At 43.3% G+C, this 15824-nt stretch overlaps 1 protein-coding gene across 1 annotated transcript in view; it reads left to right on the top strand.

Annotated features, from left to right (window-relative positions):
• Positions 1-10159: 10159 nt before the first annotated feature.
• The window catches only part of LOC121283147, a 135605-nt gene continuing 129940 nt past the window's right edge, over positions 10160-15824 (top strand). The window contains exon 1 of the mRNA XM_041197306.1: positions 10160-10309. The gene's annotated coding sequence lies outside the window, so the exon portion shown is untranslated. The remainder of the gene's footprint in view (positions 10310-15824) is intronic.

Consider the following 15824-nt stretch of genomic DNA (forward strand, 5'->3'; position numbering starts at 1 on the left):
TATATGTTTCAGTTTTGCACGTACACTCTGTCCAGAGAGTGTAACTGCTGGATCCTGCAAGGAACCTCAGCAGTCAGTTTGTTGTAAATTGTGTAAATGCAAGATACATAATGTTAAGAAAAGAAACTATAAAAATATCTTATTTTGGTTAATTTTGTACATGATGATAAGCAGCATGCATACTTATATTGGGGTTATAGAGATTTGAAAAAAACAATATGCCTTTACAGACATAATGTACAGGGATGTAATTTTTGGAAAATACATAGAGATTAGGAACCAGGGTATCATATTAAAATGTTTATGCTTGAGTTTTTCAGTTATGTTTTATCTCAAAATTTGCAGCCAATTCTTAATTTTGATTTTCGCTTGCCCTCTTTGCCCATTGCTATGCAATAATTAATCTCATTACATGGAATGACATAGCATTTCCAGCACAGAAACAGGCCATTCAGCCCAACTGCTCAGTTCTGCTGCTCATGACTCCCTGCACCAGCCTCTTCCCATCTTCCTTCATCTAGCCATATCAACATATCCTTCTATTCGTTTTCTGCTTTGTGTTTTTAATCTGACTTCCCCTTAATTGCATCTTGGTGATTATTCTCTTAATGTTTAATTTAAAGAACTTGCAAAACGTTTTCACTTTTCGCCACGTAATGCTGAGTTTGTTAAACGTATAAAAATTCTCACGGTTTTTAAATCCTTGAGGCGATAAGGATGGAGCCTTGAATATTTTCCCATGCACACTGTGCTTGGCTCTAATCCACTGGTTCCTTCCCAGTCCTATAACAGTAATGTTTTCCCTTCTCCATTTAGCAGATCACCACCCTACCTCTGTTGAACTGATCTTCCTTGCAAAGCCTCCTGTGACGTGTCCACCGCTCAGGTAAAGGAAAAGACAAGAAGGTTTTATGAGCCATTTTAAACAAATCATGTTGTTGGAATTTGTTTATGAAAGGATGAGATTGTTTAGAGTTTCTTTCAGCCATAATTTGATGTACCAATTCAAGGTCCGTCAACAGAACAGAGGTGAGCTTGAAATAGTATGGAGGCAGGAGACATGTAGACTGTTTGGGGATTACCTAGTGATTAGATGTTAAGTCATATTTAATTTTATTTTCTGATGCATTAATTAATTTTGGAACATTTTGTTTAAATAATATTTTCCTCTCACAGAAACCGTGCACTTTTTACTTTAATTTGCCTTTGTTTGGTGGCTGTTGAATATTTAATAAGACTTATGGGCCTACGTGTTCAACCTGGAAAGGGATCTTGGGAGCTATAGGCCATTGGATTGTGTACATCTTTCATGAGATTTCTGTAATCCATTTTTAGTACCCGGTACCCTAATGGGAATGTTTTCTCTGCAATGATAGATAGTTTTGTTTTCCTTTGGACAACTGATGGTGGGAAGTTAAAATGGTGTGTTCCCCAGGAATGTGCCAATTTTTTGCAGGGGTTCCCTGGGAGTGTGTGAATATTTTTCGGTGATGGTGGGTAGGTGGTTGGGGGGTTGCCCTGTGCAGATAAGTTTGCAAAGCTCTGGCTTAGAGCCCCAATAGGGTTGCCAACCCTCCAGGATTGCCCTGGAGTTTCTGAAACTTTAAAGGTTCATCTCTGAACACTGCTGCCAAGAATGCACCAGGACAGAGGTCATAGGGGTTATTGAAAGAAAACAGTTTTTTTAAACCATTTTTTTACCTTATTATTTACTAGTTATAAAAGTATTGGTGATGAGGTAGAAAGGCTGTCTGACCAGGTGGGACAACTGGAAACGGGAGGTCATGTAATGGTACCTCCAGTAACATGCCTGAGATGGCAACCTGGAGCTCCGGTGCAAAATCCTTCTTTTCAGCAATATGCATGGAAATAGTGGAGGAACGGAGGGGGTGGGGCCAGCTGGGGCTGGAGCTTGATGAAGATGTGGCCAGGGTAGTGCAGGATGGTGAGGGAGTTGGGTTGAGCTATTGAGATGTGGGGAGTTGGAGGGGGTGTCTAAGGGTGTGACTGAGGGTGGGAGAATGAAGGGGGTTTTGGGTTGAGTGGGGAGTACCTTTCAATTCTTTGCTTAGTTGTACCTGGCAGTAACTAGCTTTGGAGCATGGTCTGGTTTACTATCAGAATAAGTAATGCAAGTGGCTCAGCTCCTACAAGGTGAGAAGCAGACACAGCAGAACTACAAATCACGCCAATGCTTTTTTTTAAACCAGTGATACAGTGGAAATGTCAAGTCCCTGTTGTTTTACACAATCCTACGCTGACAATAGTAAAGCTGCCAATAGAAAACCATCTATCTCTCATCCAGGAGAGTTTCAAGGTCTGATGCAGAGTCAAGTTGCTCACTGAGCTAGCCTTGATGCATTAGGGACGTGCTGTGATAGTATCTGTGTAACTTCATACAGCTCCCTGAGAACACCGCGTTCCTCCAATTTTGGTCTTGTGCGCATCCCCAATTTCCTTCAACCTATCATTGGTTACCTTAGCCCTAAGCTTTGGAACTCCCTCCTTAAACCTCTCTACCTCTTTCTCCTCCTTTAAAACCTTCTGTAAAGCCTAACCCTTTAACCAACCATTTGGTCATCTGTCCTAACATCTCCTTATGTGGCTTGATGCCAAATTTTTTGGATAATGTTTCCTTGAAAAGTCTTGAGACATTTTACTACATTAGAGATGCTATATAAATTCAAATCGTTGTTGTCATAGTCTGATCACAACAAGTGGAGCATTCTATTCAATTTTCATTTAATTCAAAAATTGACAGTTTTAGCAAAGTAAATGAGTTCCAGTTTAACACATGCCAGGCCTTGTGCATAATATAGCAAATAGAAGAAATCCAATTTATTTGGATATTTTAGTGTTTAATGGTTTGCCCATACAGTGAAAGCAGGTTAAAAATAATCCATTGCTTGTGACTGTTCTGGGACTTTCTGGAGATATGTACTTCATTGGCAGTGGGCTATCATGAGATTATGCAAGGCCAATATATAAATGCAAATCCTTCTATCTGATCAGGCAAAATAAATGCCAGCTCATTTTAGTGCAATAAACATTTTATCAATAAGACCAACCATGGCCTCATTATCCCACTTGACTGAATGTGAATTAGTGAAAGGGCAGTTAGAGTTATAAGAAAATCTTGGGGCCTTTGTGCCTTATTGCATTTTCAGGAATATTTGGGGACCATGTTTTTGATCCTTGGGTTAAGTTTAGCATTGCAGTTATTTTGCGCTGTACTATTTTATTGACGTGTTCAGAAGGGCCAAAGTGACCCACTCAAAACTCTGCTGAAAGACCAACCCAGGCCAAATGCTATTAATCTAAGTGAGGAGTGTTTGATGGTGGAGAAAGAGATACAGGATTTCCCTGTCAATAAACCACTCTGACAGTCAAAACAAACATATAGAAGGACTATCTAAGGAGCAGGCAGATTGCTAAAGCAGACTAGGCTTTTTCAGCTTTCCTTTAATCCTTGATCTCTCCACTTTCTTATTATTTGGCTGCACATTAGATTTGGAGGAGAGTTGTTTAGAGTAAAGTAGTAAATTTTAGTTTCCGCTAAATACCCCAATGACAAAATTAAACCTCATTTATCAATTGATGCATGGTTGTGAATCAAAATGCCATTTATTTTCTTTCAGTGACTATTGTAAGATTAAGACAAGGGGACAGCTGGTTCAAACTAGGAAGAGGTAATTTGGAGATTTATATTAGGAAATATTTCTTCACAGGGCGATTCGTACACAAAATAGTACATTAATTGGAGGGAAATAATAAACTCTGAAATAATTTGAAAAACAATGGGATGGTTCACTAGGGTGATTTTAGGGTCTTTTGATCCTGTTCTCAGCTGCCTAGGCCCTAAGATCTGAAATTCCTTCCCTAAATCTTTCTGCCCCTTTACCTCTCTCTTCTCTTCTTGCTCAGGTGAGATAAGGCACTCTTCTTTAATACTTCACGTTTGAGGCCTAACTTGCACCAAGTCTCATTCACCCATCACCCCTCTGCTCACTGACCAACGTTGACTCCTGGTTAAGCAATGGCTCAGTTTTAAAATTCTTATTCTTGTTTTTAAATCCCTCTGTGGGAGAAGGTTCACTTGACTCATTCCAGCGAGGAGGGGCTGATTTTATGAAGAAAGATTGAACAGGCTGGGCCTTTACCCACTGGAGTTAAGAAGAATGAGAGGTGATCTAATTGAAACATATGAGATCCTGAAGGGATTTGAAAGGGTAGATACCAGGGGAATGTTTCTACTTGTGAAAGAGACTAGAGCCAGTGGACACAGTTTAAGAATACGATTTACCTACCGGTTAAGTCAGAGATGAGGAGAATTTTTTTTCTCTCAGAGGGTCGTTAGTATGTGGAATTCTCGTCCACAGAAAGCAATGAAGACTGGGTCATTGAATTTTTTGCAGGCAGAGTTAAACAGGTTGTTGATAGAAAAGGGAGTCAAAGATTATGGGGGGCAGACAGCAAAGTGGAGTTGAGACACAACCAGATCAGCTATGATCTTATTGAGTGGCAGAGCAGGTTCTATGGATCGAATGGCCTACTCCTGCTCCTAAGTCCTATGTTCCTATGTTTTCTCCCTCCCTGTTTCCCGGTCCCCCTCCAGGCTTAGAACCATCTGCAATGCTGGCCTTTTGCGCATCCTGATTTTAATCACTTCATCAGTGGGGCCCAGCCTTCAGCTGCTGAGGCCCTAAGCTCAGGAGTTCCCTCCTAGGCACCACTGCTTCTCTAACTCTCTCTCCTTCTTTAAGACAATCCTTAAAACCTACCTCTTTGACCAATTGCTTTTGGACAACTGGACGATCTCCTTAGGTGGCTTGATATTAAGTTTTGTTTGAGAAAGCTCCCGTGGAAAAAATGACTTTACGTTTATACAGTGCTGCTTAATTCTTCAGGATGTTCCAAAACACGTTGCTGCCAGTGAATTGCTTCTAAAATGTAGGGCTGAATTTTCTCAGCCCATAGGAAGCACACTGACAAGCTGGTGGGAAAATACACAAGGAAGGGAGCCCGACGTTTTACCACTGCCATACCATTTTGCCTGCCTCTGATGTCCCATGGGGTGACCCAGGGAGAGCCCCCTCTCCCACGATGCTACTCCTAACCAAACTCACCTCTCTTTGAGGGAGCCAAACCATTGAGGTTCCTTCCCTGGTGTTGCAGTCCCAGCAATGGCTACCACTAGTGCTGGCACTGCTGAGCTGCCAGCTCTCTGACTGGGCTAGTACCACTTGGGGTTGGGCCTCCATTCTTAATTTGACAATAATCCTGGTGGCGACCTCTTAATTGACCACTGCTGGCAATATGCTGACCAGGATCCTGCTAGAGACTAAAATGGGGTCAGCTCCCACTTTTTAGCCCCTCCAGCAGGACTTCACCTTCAATGAGAAAATTCAACCCATAGTCACTGTTGTTAAGTAGGTTATGTGGCAGCCAATTTATGCATAGCAAGAGCCGCAAATAGAAAGATAGATAAATAACCAGTTAACCTATTCTTTGGTGATATTTGGTGAGCAATGGATGCTAACAGGGAGAGATCCCTACCCTTCTTCGAATAATGCCCTCTGAACTTTAAGTTCTACCTGACTAGGCAGGCAGGGTCTTTAACATTTCATCCAAAAGAGTGTACAGAACTGAGGGAGTTCTGCATTGTTGGAGGTGCCTTCTTTTGGATGAAACATTAAATCAAGGCCAGATCTGTTCAGGTAAAAGATCCTATGGGACTTCTTGAAGAAAAGGATAGATTCTCTCTCTCTTTGTCTTGGCTAATATTTATCTCTCAAACAATACCACCAAATCAAATGAACTGCTTATTTATTTATTTCATGACTGTTTGTGGGACCATTCTGTAAAGAAAAGAAAGGCTTGCATTTATATAGTGACTTTCACAACTTCAATGACTGAAAATAATTTGCAACCCTTGAAGTACGTTTGGCTTGTTGTCACTGTTACAATATAGGAAACGCGACAGTCAATTTGTGTAAAGCAAGCTCCCACAAACAGCAATGTGATAATGATCAGGCGATTTCATGCTGCTGGCTAAAGAATAAGTATTGGCCAGGACATGGGGAGAAGCTGCCTGCTCTTCCTCCAAGAGGGAATACAGGAAGGAGATGGCATTGTGGTATTATTGCTGTGCTAGTAATCTAGTGACCTTGAGTAATTCTCTGAGGACCTGGGTTCAAATCCCATCCCAGTAGATGGTGGAATTTGAAATTCAATAAAAATCTGGAACTAAAAGTCTAATGATTGTGTCTAAAAGTTTAATGATTGTTGTAAAAACCCACCCTGTTCACTAAATACCCCTGCTTACCTAGCCTACATGTGACTCCAGCCCCACAGCAATGTGATTGACTCTTGGGCAAGCCTAGCCAGTGATGCCTACATCCCCATGAATGAATAAAAAATACCTTGGTTCAAAGCTCCATCTGAAAGATGGCACTTTTGATGGTGACTTTCCCCCTCAGTGATAAATTAGGTAAACGTGTCACACAATTACAAAACAACAGCTGCTTGAGAATAGTTATTCATTGGATCTGGAGTGCTTTGGCACATCCTGATGATGTAACAAAGCAATCTGTAAACACTAGCTCCTTTCTTCTTAACTCAGTTGGTGTTATGAACTCTGGTTGTCATTCCCGATATGCATGTTAGGCCGGAGATCACCAGTGATCAGGTCACTCCTGTCATGCATCTAATCCATTATAACAATGCACTCTAGTGTTCCTGAGGATGTCCCAACACTGCCTTTTAAAAAAAAAATCTTTGGTCATTGGCATCGCTGGAAAAGCTGGCATTTATTGTCTGTTACCATTGATAGAATTAGAGCTTCCACTTCAGAGGGCAAGCCAGTGTCAGCTGTGGCTCAGTTGGTGGCACTCTTGCTCTTGATTCACAAGATCCTGTGTTCAAATCCCACTCCATGAAGTTAAAAACAAAAAAAAAACTGCGGATGCTGGAAATCCAAAACAAAAACAGAATTACCTGGAAAAACTCAGCAGGTCTGGCAGCATCGGCGGAGAAGAAAAGAGTTGACGTTTTGAGTCATCATGACCCAGTTCTGTCGAAGGGTCATGAGGACTCGAAACATCAACTCTTTTCTTCTCCGCCGATGCTGCCAGACCTGCTGAGTTTTTCCAGGTAATTCTGTTTTTCCATGAAGTTAAGTCTGACACTAGTGCACAGAACTCGGAATGCTGTCAGGGGTGCTGTCTTTCAGATGAAAGTGAAAATTACTGCTTTCCAAAGTGAATGCAAAATGTCACATGGCCCTATCTTGAAGAAGAGCAGGAGAATTTCCCATGGTGCCCTGGTCAATATTTATCCCTCAATTAACATCATAAAAGCAGATTACCTGGTTATTATCACATTGATGGAGTCTCACTGTGTTGCCTCATTTCCTACAAAACAACAGTGACTACACTCCAAAAATACTTCAGCTGTAAAACACTTTGTGATGTCCAGTGACCATGAAAAGTGCATTTAAATAAATCACTGAGCATTCCTAAAAAAGTAAGCAGTGCTCATCACGTTGCACAATCTTTTAGATAACAGGAACAACAACCTACATTATAATCGCACCTTTAACGTAGCGAACCATCTCAAGATGGTTCACAGGAGTGTTATAAAACAAAATTTGTTACCAAGCTCTTTACAATAGTGAGTACACTTTGAAAGATACTTCATTGGCTGCAAGCACGTTGAGCCATCCTGAGGTGGTGAAAGACACTGTAGTAATGTTTCTCGTGACTTTGTTTTAAGCTTTACTTTCAGCAGATACCTAATCTCGTCAGCATGCAGGAATAGATTACAATCCGCAAAATCTTGAGAGCAGCAGCAACAGTCTCATAAGAACATAAGAAGTAGGAGCTGGAGTAGGCCATAAGCCCTTTCGAATTTGCTCTGCCTTTCAACAAGTTCCCAGCTGATCTTTGAACCTCAACTCCGTTTATCCACTCTATTCTGAAATCTCCTGATTCCCTTAGTGCTCAAAAATCTGTCGATCTCTAACTTGAATGTACCCATTGACTGAACATCCACAGCCCTCTGGGGTAGAGAATTTCAAAGATTCTCACCCCTTAGAATGAAGAAATTTCTCCTCGTCTTAGTTCTAAACTGAGATCCCCTCCCATTCTTCTGAACTCCAGAGAGGCCCAGTCTACCCCATCTTGTCTTAAGCTACAACTTTAAGTCAGTAAACATGCCAGTTTGAGTTTATTTCTTTGATTTTGATGAGTAAAATAAAGAAGTGTTTTGTGTTAATCAGAATTTATTCAGCTTGGTGGATGGATAGATAGATCCTTTTGACCAAGTCTTGGAGGAACTGCTTTCTAAAATGTTTCTGTAACCAAGTATAGCCAAACCTTCATTGCTTTTTTGTTTCTGAATCTCTCAGATTCCACCCCTGTCAATCATTATGTGAATTTTGCATCAGCCACAATCCAGCTGATGTACTCTCTTTGCAAAATTTTATAAGGACTTGAATCATTACTGGTCACCATACTTTAGGAAGAATGTGAGGGTCCTTTTTTATTATTCTCTTACAGAACATGGGTATCGCTGGCTGGGCTAGCATTTATTGCTCGTCCTTAATTGTCCTTGACAAGGCAGTGGTGAGCTGCCTTCTTGAACCGCTGCAGTCCATGTGATGTAGGTACACCTACAGTGCTCTTAGAAAGGGAGTTCCAGGAGTTTGACCCAGTGACAGTGAAAGAAAAGTGATGTAGTTCCAAGTCAGGATGGTGTGTGGTTTGGAGTGGAACTTCCAGGTGGTGGTGTCTCCATCTATTTGCTGCCCTTGCCCTTCTAGATGGTAGAGATTGTGTGTTTGAAAGGTGCTGTCGAAGGAGCCTTTGTGAGTTGCTGCAGTGCATCTTGTAGATAGTATATTCCTTGAGAGGATGTGGAAGAGATTTACCAGAATTGTTCCAGGAGAGGGACGTTTGGCTACAAGGTTAGATTGGAGAAGCTAGCATTGCTCTCCTTGGAGGAAAGGAGAAGGGGGATTAAGGGACATTTGATAGACGTGCATAAGGGTTATGACAGGTTGAAATGAGGTTGACAAAAAAACCTGTTCCCACTAGCTGATGGTACAAGGACTGGGGGACACAGGTTTAAGGAATTGGGCAAGAGATGTAGGGGGGATGTGAGGAATGACGTTTTTACTCAGCGAGTGTTAATGATTGGGAATTTGCTTCCTGTGGGGTTGGTGGAAACAGAGATGGTTAATGAGTTCAAAAGAAAATTGGATGTGCACTCGAGGGAAATAACCTTGCAGGGCTACAGGGATAGAGCCAGGGATTGGAACTGGATGGACTGGATGGCCACCTTCTGTGCAGTAATAACTCTATGACAAAAAGACATGGTGAGTTCTTCTGAGCTGGAATCTGGGTGCAATTGCCCATTGTCTGACCTCATGAGCTTAAAAGCAGCTAGAATCTACTTAATTTATATTTTTATAGTTTGTTTTGTTTTGTCTGTAACAAAGTGTGCCGGAAAAAGTGTGACAGATACATGCTAGTCTATTTCCCACTGGAAATACTTCATACTGACCTTTAAAGGAATGCACTGCCTGGAAGTGTGGTGGAGGCAGGTTCAGTCGAGGCATTCAAGAGGGCATTAGGTGATTAAATAGAAACAATGTGCAGGATTATGGGGAGAAGGCAGGAGAATGGCACTAAGTCATAAAGCTCACTTGGAGAGCCAATGTCGACTCGATGGGCTGAATGGCCTCCTTCTGTAACAATTCTGTGATAAAGGGACAGGCTGGCAACTTAACAGCAATTCAGTATTCCAGACCTTAGATTGCATTTGAGCATCACCACAGGAGGACTGCTAGCTATATTAAAATCCATAAACTCACACGAGTATGATTTTAATTTTATGGCCACTTCAAATCAATCACTTTGGGGTTGCTTACATTTTCTAACAGCAACTTACTTCCTGATTGATCAGTGATTGCTTGTTAGCTGGATTTTTTATTTAATATGAAATTTGGCGAAACTGATAGTGAAAGCAATACTGCAGTTTGAGGGAGCAGATTAACAAAGGAACGCTGACTGAACGAGCTGTCATTGCAGTCAAGTCCGCCCTCTAATGTCAAGTTTATGAATTGCAGTAGGCCACTTAGCCCTGAATTTCACCTTTGGTGCATGCGCGCAATCGGCAGGCCCAGGAGTGGTCAGGAAACGAGCCCCTGACCACGATCAGCACCCTCCGACTGCGATTTCATGCTGGCCGGCCAATTTGTGGGGCTGGGATCAGGAAGAGGGCGGGTGATGACATTTCCTGGACACAGGTTAGTGCTGCAGACCTGAAAATCATCAAATAGAGGTTTAAAAAGCTGCAAAAAGAAAATCCATGCATCACAATCAGGCAAGTGAGAATATAGCTGATAAAAATGCTGTCCACAGATATCTATTTGTTTTTTATTTCATAACGGAAATTTCATCCCGCCCTTGGATGAGGTTTGATGAGAAATGGAACGGCCGCCTGGCCAATTCGCCAATCCGCCAATCGTAAAGTTGGAGACAATTGCGCCATTAATGGGCTTAATTGCCCTCTTAATTGTCTGCGGACATGCTTCTGACTTCCGCACGAGCCTGCCGAGTGAAATATCGCACAAGTGAGCGATGACATTGGGACGCTCGCCCGGCGTCTTCCTGCACAATGTCACACCCAATCGGGTTGGGTGTGCGCCCACCCCGGGACCTAAAATTCAGCCCTTAGACCCAATTCCTTCCGTCCCATGCGGGACAATGGGCAGCAAGACTCTGCCACCGGCCCTGGTCCATTGCAATTTCTTTCGCTTCAGCCCAGGTGCTGTCCTGAACGTCCTCTTTAAATGTCCTTCATCGGGTTTTCTTTGGCTGGACCCATCTTATTTTTCTGACTGGTGTTGTCCATTCTACTGCCACTCTGGCAAATAAACGTGCCTAGCCAGTCCCAGTCTTCTCTCCATCACCATGTCCCGCAGGTGCTTCTGACCAGCTCTCTGTCGCACTTCTTTGCTGGTGGTATTGTCTCTCCATGTGATGCCCAGGATCTTATGTAGGCAATGCTGGTGAAAGCTGACCAACTTTTCTCTATTCATTCATGGGATGTGGGCCTTGCTGGCTGGGCCAGCATTTTTTGCCCACCCCTAATTGACCTTGAGAAGTTGGTGGTAAGCTGCCTTCTTGAACTGCTGAAGTCCATGTGGCGTAGGTACATCCATAGTGCTGTTAAGGATTTCAGGATTTTGTCCCAGCGACAGTGAAGGAACGGCGATATATTTCCAAGTCAGGGTGGTGTGTGTCTTGGAGAGGAACTTCCAGGTGGTGGTGTTCCCATCTATCTGCTGCCCTTGTCCTCCTAGAATATAATGGTCATGGGTTTGGAAGGTGCTGTCAAAGGAGGCTGGGTGAATTCCTGCAGTGCATCTTGTAGATGGTATACACTGCTGCTACTGTGTGGTGGAAGGAGTGAATGTTTGTGGATGGGGTGTCAGTCAAGTGGGCTGCTTTGTCCTGGATGGTCTTGAGCTTCTTGAGTATTGTTGGAGCTGCACTTATCCAGGCAAGTAGAAAGTATTCCATCACACTCTTGACTTATGCCTTGTAGATGGTGGGCAGGCTTTGGGGAGTCAGGAGATGAGTTACTTATCACAGGATTTCTAGCCTCTGACATGCTCTTGTAGCCAAAGTAATTCTTTGGCTAGTCCAGTTCAGTTTCTGGTCAATGGTAACCCCCAGGATGTTGATAGCAGGGGATTCAGAGATGGTAATGCCATTGAATGCCGAGGGGCAATTGTTGGGTTCTCTCTTGTTGGAGATGGTCATGGCCTGGCACTTGTGTGGTGTGAATGTTACTTGCCACTTGTCAGCCCAGACCTTGATATTGTCCAGGTCTTGCTGCATTTAGACATGGCCTGCTTTAACATCTAGGGAGCTGCGAATGGTGCTGAACATTGTGCAATCATCAGCGAACATCCCCAATTCTGACCTTATGATGGAAGGAAAGTCATTGATGAAGCAGCTAAAGATGGTTGGCTGTACCCACTACCCTAAGGAAATCCTGTAGCGATTTCCTGAAGCTGAGATGATTGACCTCCAACAACCACAACCATTTTCCTTTGCGTTAGGTATGAATCCAACTAGTGAAGAGTTTTCCCCCTGGTTCCCATTTACTTCAGTTTTGCTAGGGCTCCTTGATGCCTCACTCAGTCACATGCTGCCTTGATGTCAAAGGTAGTCACTCTCACTTCACCTCTGGAGTTCAGCTCTTTTGTCCAGGTTTGAACCAAGGCTGTAATGAGGTCAAAAACTGAGTGACCCAGGCAGAACCCAAACTGAGTGTCGGTGAGCAGGTTATTGCTAGGCAAGTGCCATTTGACAGCACTGTTGATGACCCCTTCCATCACTTTACTGATGATTGAGAGTAGACTGATGGGATGGTAATTGGCTGAGTTGGATTTGTCCTTTTTTGTGTACAGGACATACCTGGGCAATTTTCCAAATTGCCGGATCGATGCCAGTGCTGCAGTTGTACTGGAACAACTTGACTAGGTGCTTGGCAAGTTCTGGGGCACAAGTCTTCAGTACTATGGTCGGAATATTGTCAGGGCCCATAGTCTTTTCAGTATGTAGGGCCCTCTTGATATCATGTGGAGTGAATCGAATTAGCTGAAAACTGGCACCTGTGAGGCTGGTGATGGATCATCCACTTAGCACTTCTGGCTGAAGATTGTTGCAAATGCTTCAACCTTGTCTTTTGCACTGATGTGCTGGGCTCCCCCATCATTGAGGATGGAGATATTTGTGATGTCGCCTCCTCCAGTGTCCACCACCATTCATGACCGGAGGTGGCAGGACCGCAGAGTTTAGTTCTGATCCGTTGGTAGTGGAATCGCTTAGCTCTGTCTATTGCTTGCTGCTTACGCTGTTTGGCACGCAAGTAGTCTTGTATTATAGCTTCCATGTCTCACTGGCAGAGATTGCAACTGGTACTACAAAGGGCATGTAGAATTGCAGCTTCATGGCTGTGTTGATGGTATTGGAAGCCCAGACTGCATGGAGCTGCTGGGAGGCTGATGCTGCTTTGCTGGTTCTTGTGTGGACGTTGATCTCTATATCGCCCTCCCTGGAGATCTTGCTTCCTTGGTGGGGCAAGTGGTCAATGTCCTCGATGGTGATGGGGGGGACTTGTTGCCATCCAGCCGTCACTGTCGTGGTCTTTCTGCAGCTGATGCGTGGCCCAAACTTGGCACCGCTACTCTCAAGACTGGTGGTCAAGTCTTGCAGTGCATGCACACAATCCTCCGTCCAGCAAGGCGATGTTGTCTGTGAAATACAGATCCATCAGCCGATGGTGCAGCCATTTGACAGCAAAGTCTGTACCCACCATCGCCTTCCTCATGATGAAATTGCTTTCCAAAAGGAAAAGGAATGGGGAGAGAATGCAGTGTGGCCAAATTGTGTAGCCAAGTATTTCAATGTTCGTTAAAAAAATCACAGAAGGCTTTTGAAGTTTAACCTTGCCTGATGGCGCCATTTATCTCGTTAGTGAAGTGTGTAGTTTACAGAAAATGAGGAGCTACAGTTTTGCCGGTGTCATCAACACAGGAACAAATTTGCATGTGGCACTTAATCTTAAGGTGGCTCAACTAATGCACATAAAGCTTGATGTCAACAGAACCAAAGGAAAGTTATGTAATTGAATCATAATGGGGTTTCTTTCCACTTTTAGTTATTTTGTTCTCCCCTTGAGGAGGAGAAAAATTATTTCTACTCCCAAATATAGGACACGCAGGATGAGGCATCCAGCTATGACTTCAAAATACTGATCAGTGACCTCACTGCTAAGCTCGATGGCAATCGGCAAGGACTGACAAGTATGATCGGGCCTCATGGATCAGCAAGCAGGCTCAATGGAAATGGCAAGTGTCTGCTGGCCTTCTGCATCAGCATTGGGCTCAGCATTGGGAATACCCTTTTCAAACACAAGAACATCCACCAAAAGACATGGAGGTCACCAAATGGAAATACCCTGAATGAAATTGACTATATATGCATCAGCAACAGATGGAGGACATCCCTAAAAGATGTCTGGAGTGTTGAGGTGCTGGTAGGATCTGATCACCACCTTGTGTTAGGAGGGTTCTAAAAAACCACTGAAGTCAGGCAACATTGAGGATAAATGAGAAATTTTCAAAAGAGGGATGAAAAAGAGTGCAGAAGTCACCATTGGATGGTGGAAAGGAACCAACAAAGTCCAAGGTCACCGACCCAATGTGGGAATTGATTGATGAAAAAAGCTGGTGAAGAGCAAGAGGTTCCAGGAAAAGAGCATTGAACAAAGATGGGAAGGCGAAGAGAGGTACAGAAGACTGGATAAAGTCATAAAGAATACCTGCAGGAGAGACAAATGAGAATAGATAGAGTTGAAAGGAAGGGAGGCACAAGAAGCAACAAATTGGAATGAGTCCAAGATGCTGTACTCGATCATATGGGGACTGACTGGTACAAGAAACAACACCATTGTACCAATCATGGACAAGGATAGTAAGACGCTATTGATGGATGAGGAGCAGGATGCAAGGTGGGTGGAACCCTTTCAGGAGATCCTCAACCAGCCCAGCCCCAACTCCACATTCGAGTTTGATGACAGCACTGCACCTCAACAGCTGAATGTCATTCAACCTTGGAGAAATTGCCAGATCAGAGGTCCAAAGAGCCATCAAGAGCCTGAATAACAATGAGGCTCCTGGGATCGACGAGATCCAAGCAAAGCTATTGAAACTTGGCAAGAACACCGTCACAACAGAGCTCACAGACCTGTTCACCAAGATCTGGATTGCTGAGGGCATCCCAGATGACTGGAGATGAGGAGTAATTGTCAAGCTGCTAAAGAAAGGGAACCTCAGTGACTGCAACAACTGGAGGACATAACACTGCTGTCAATACCTGGCAAGGTCTTCGGTACGGTTTTAAAGCAGATGCTACCTTTCATGAAGAACAGGCAGGTTTCTGGGGCGGCCGATCATGCTGTGTGCAGATCTTTACAATCAGGAACATCAGCCTGGAGTATCAGAAGCCATTTGTTATCAATTTCAAGAAATCTTTCAATAGCTACATAATCACACAAAATGTGCAAACTTGTGTGATTTTCTACAGGATTCCCTACTGTGCTAAATCATTTCCTTAAATGTAGTGCTCACTGATATCTGTTTTCAGAGCATATTCAATTTGATTGGCCCAGGATATTAAAGAAAGAATGAACTTGCATTTATATAGCGATTGTCATGACCTCCTGAAGTGTTTCACAGCCAATGAAGTACTTCTGAAGCGCAGTCACTATTGTATCCTTACCCACATAAAGTCACATTCATCTATCACCCTTGTGCTCACTGACCTTTATTGTGCCCTGGTCTGGCAACACCTTAGTTTTAAAATTTTCATCCTTGTTTTCAAATCCCCTTCATGGCCTTGCCATGTAATCTCCTCAAGCCCTAAAACCCTCCGAGATCTCATTGCTCCTTCAACATTTTGTGCATTTCCCACTTCCTTTGCCTATTCACAGCTCATTTGGGGGAGAGTCCAACCCCAGTTGGGGTACAGCAAATGTTTTCCTTTCAAAACGGGAGAGCAGGGCTAGCATTTCAGGGAGGGGCAGCCCATCCAACCTGAATTGGGACAAAAAATAAACTAGGAAAATTAAAGCAAAGTTGTAAAAAGCATGGAAAATTGAAAGGGCCAGAACTTACTGGCGCTCTTTGTTATTTATACATAAATAGTACATCAACTTTAGTAAAGGGTGGAAATGAGGTTAAAAAC

This window comes from Carcharodon carcharias, chromosome 10 (genome assembly GCF_017639515.1).
Source record: "Carcharodon carcharias isolate sCarCar2 chromosome 10, sCarCar2.pri, whole genome shotgun sequence".
Classification (NCBI taxonomy): Eukaryota; Metazoa; Chordata; class Chondrichthyes; order Lamniformes; family Lamnidae; genus Carcharodon; species Carcharodon carcharias.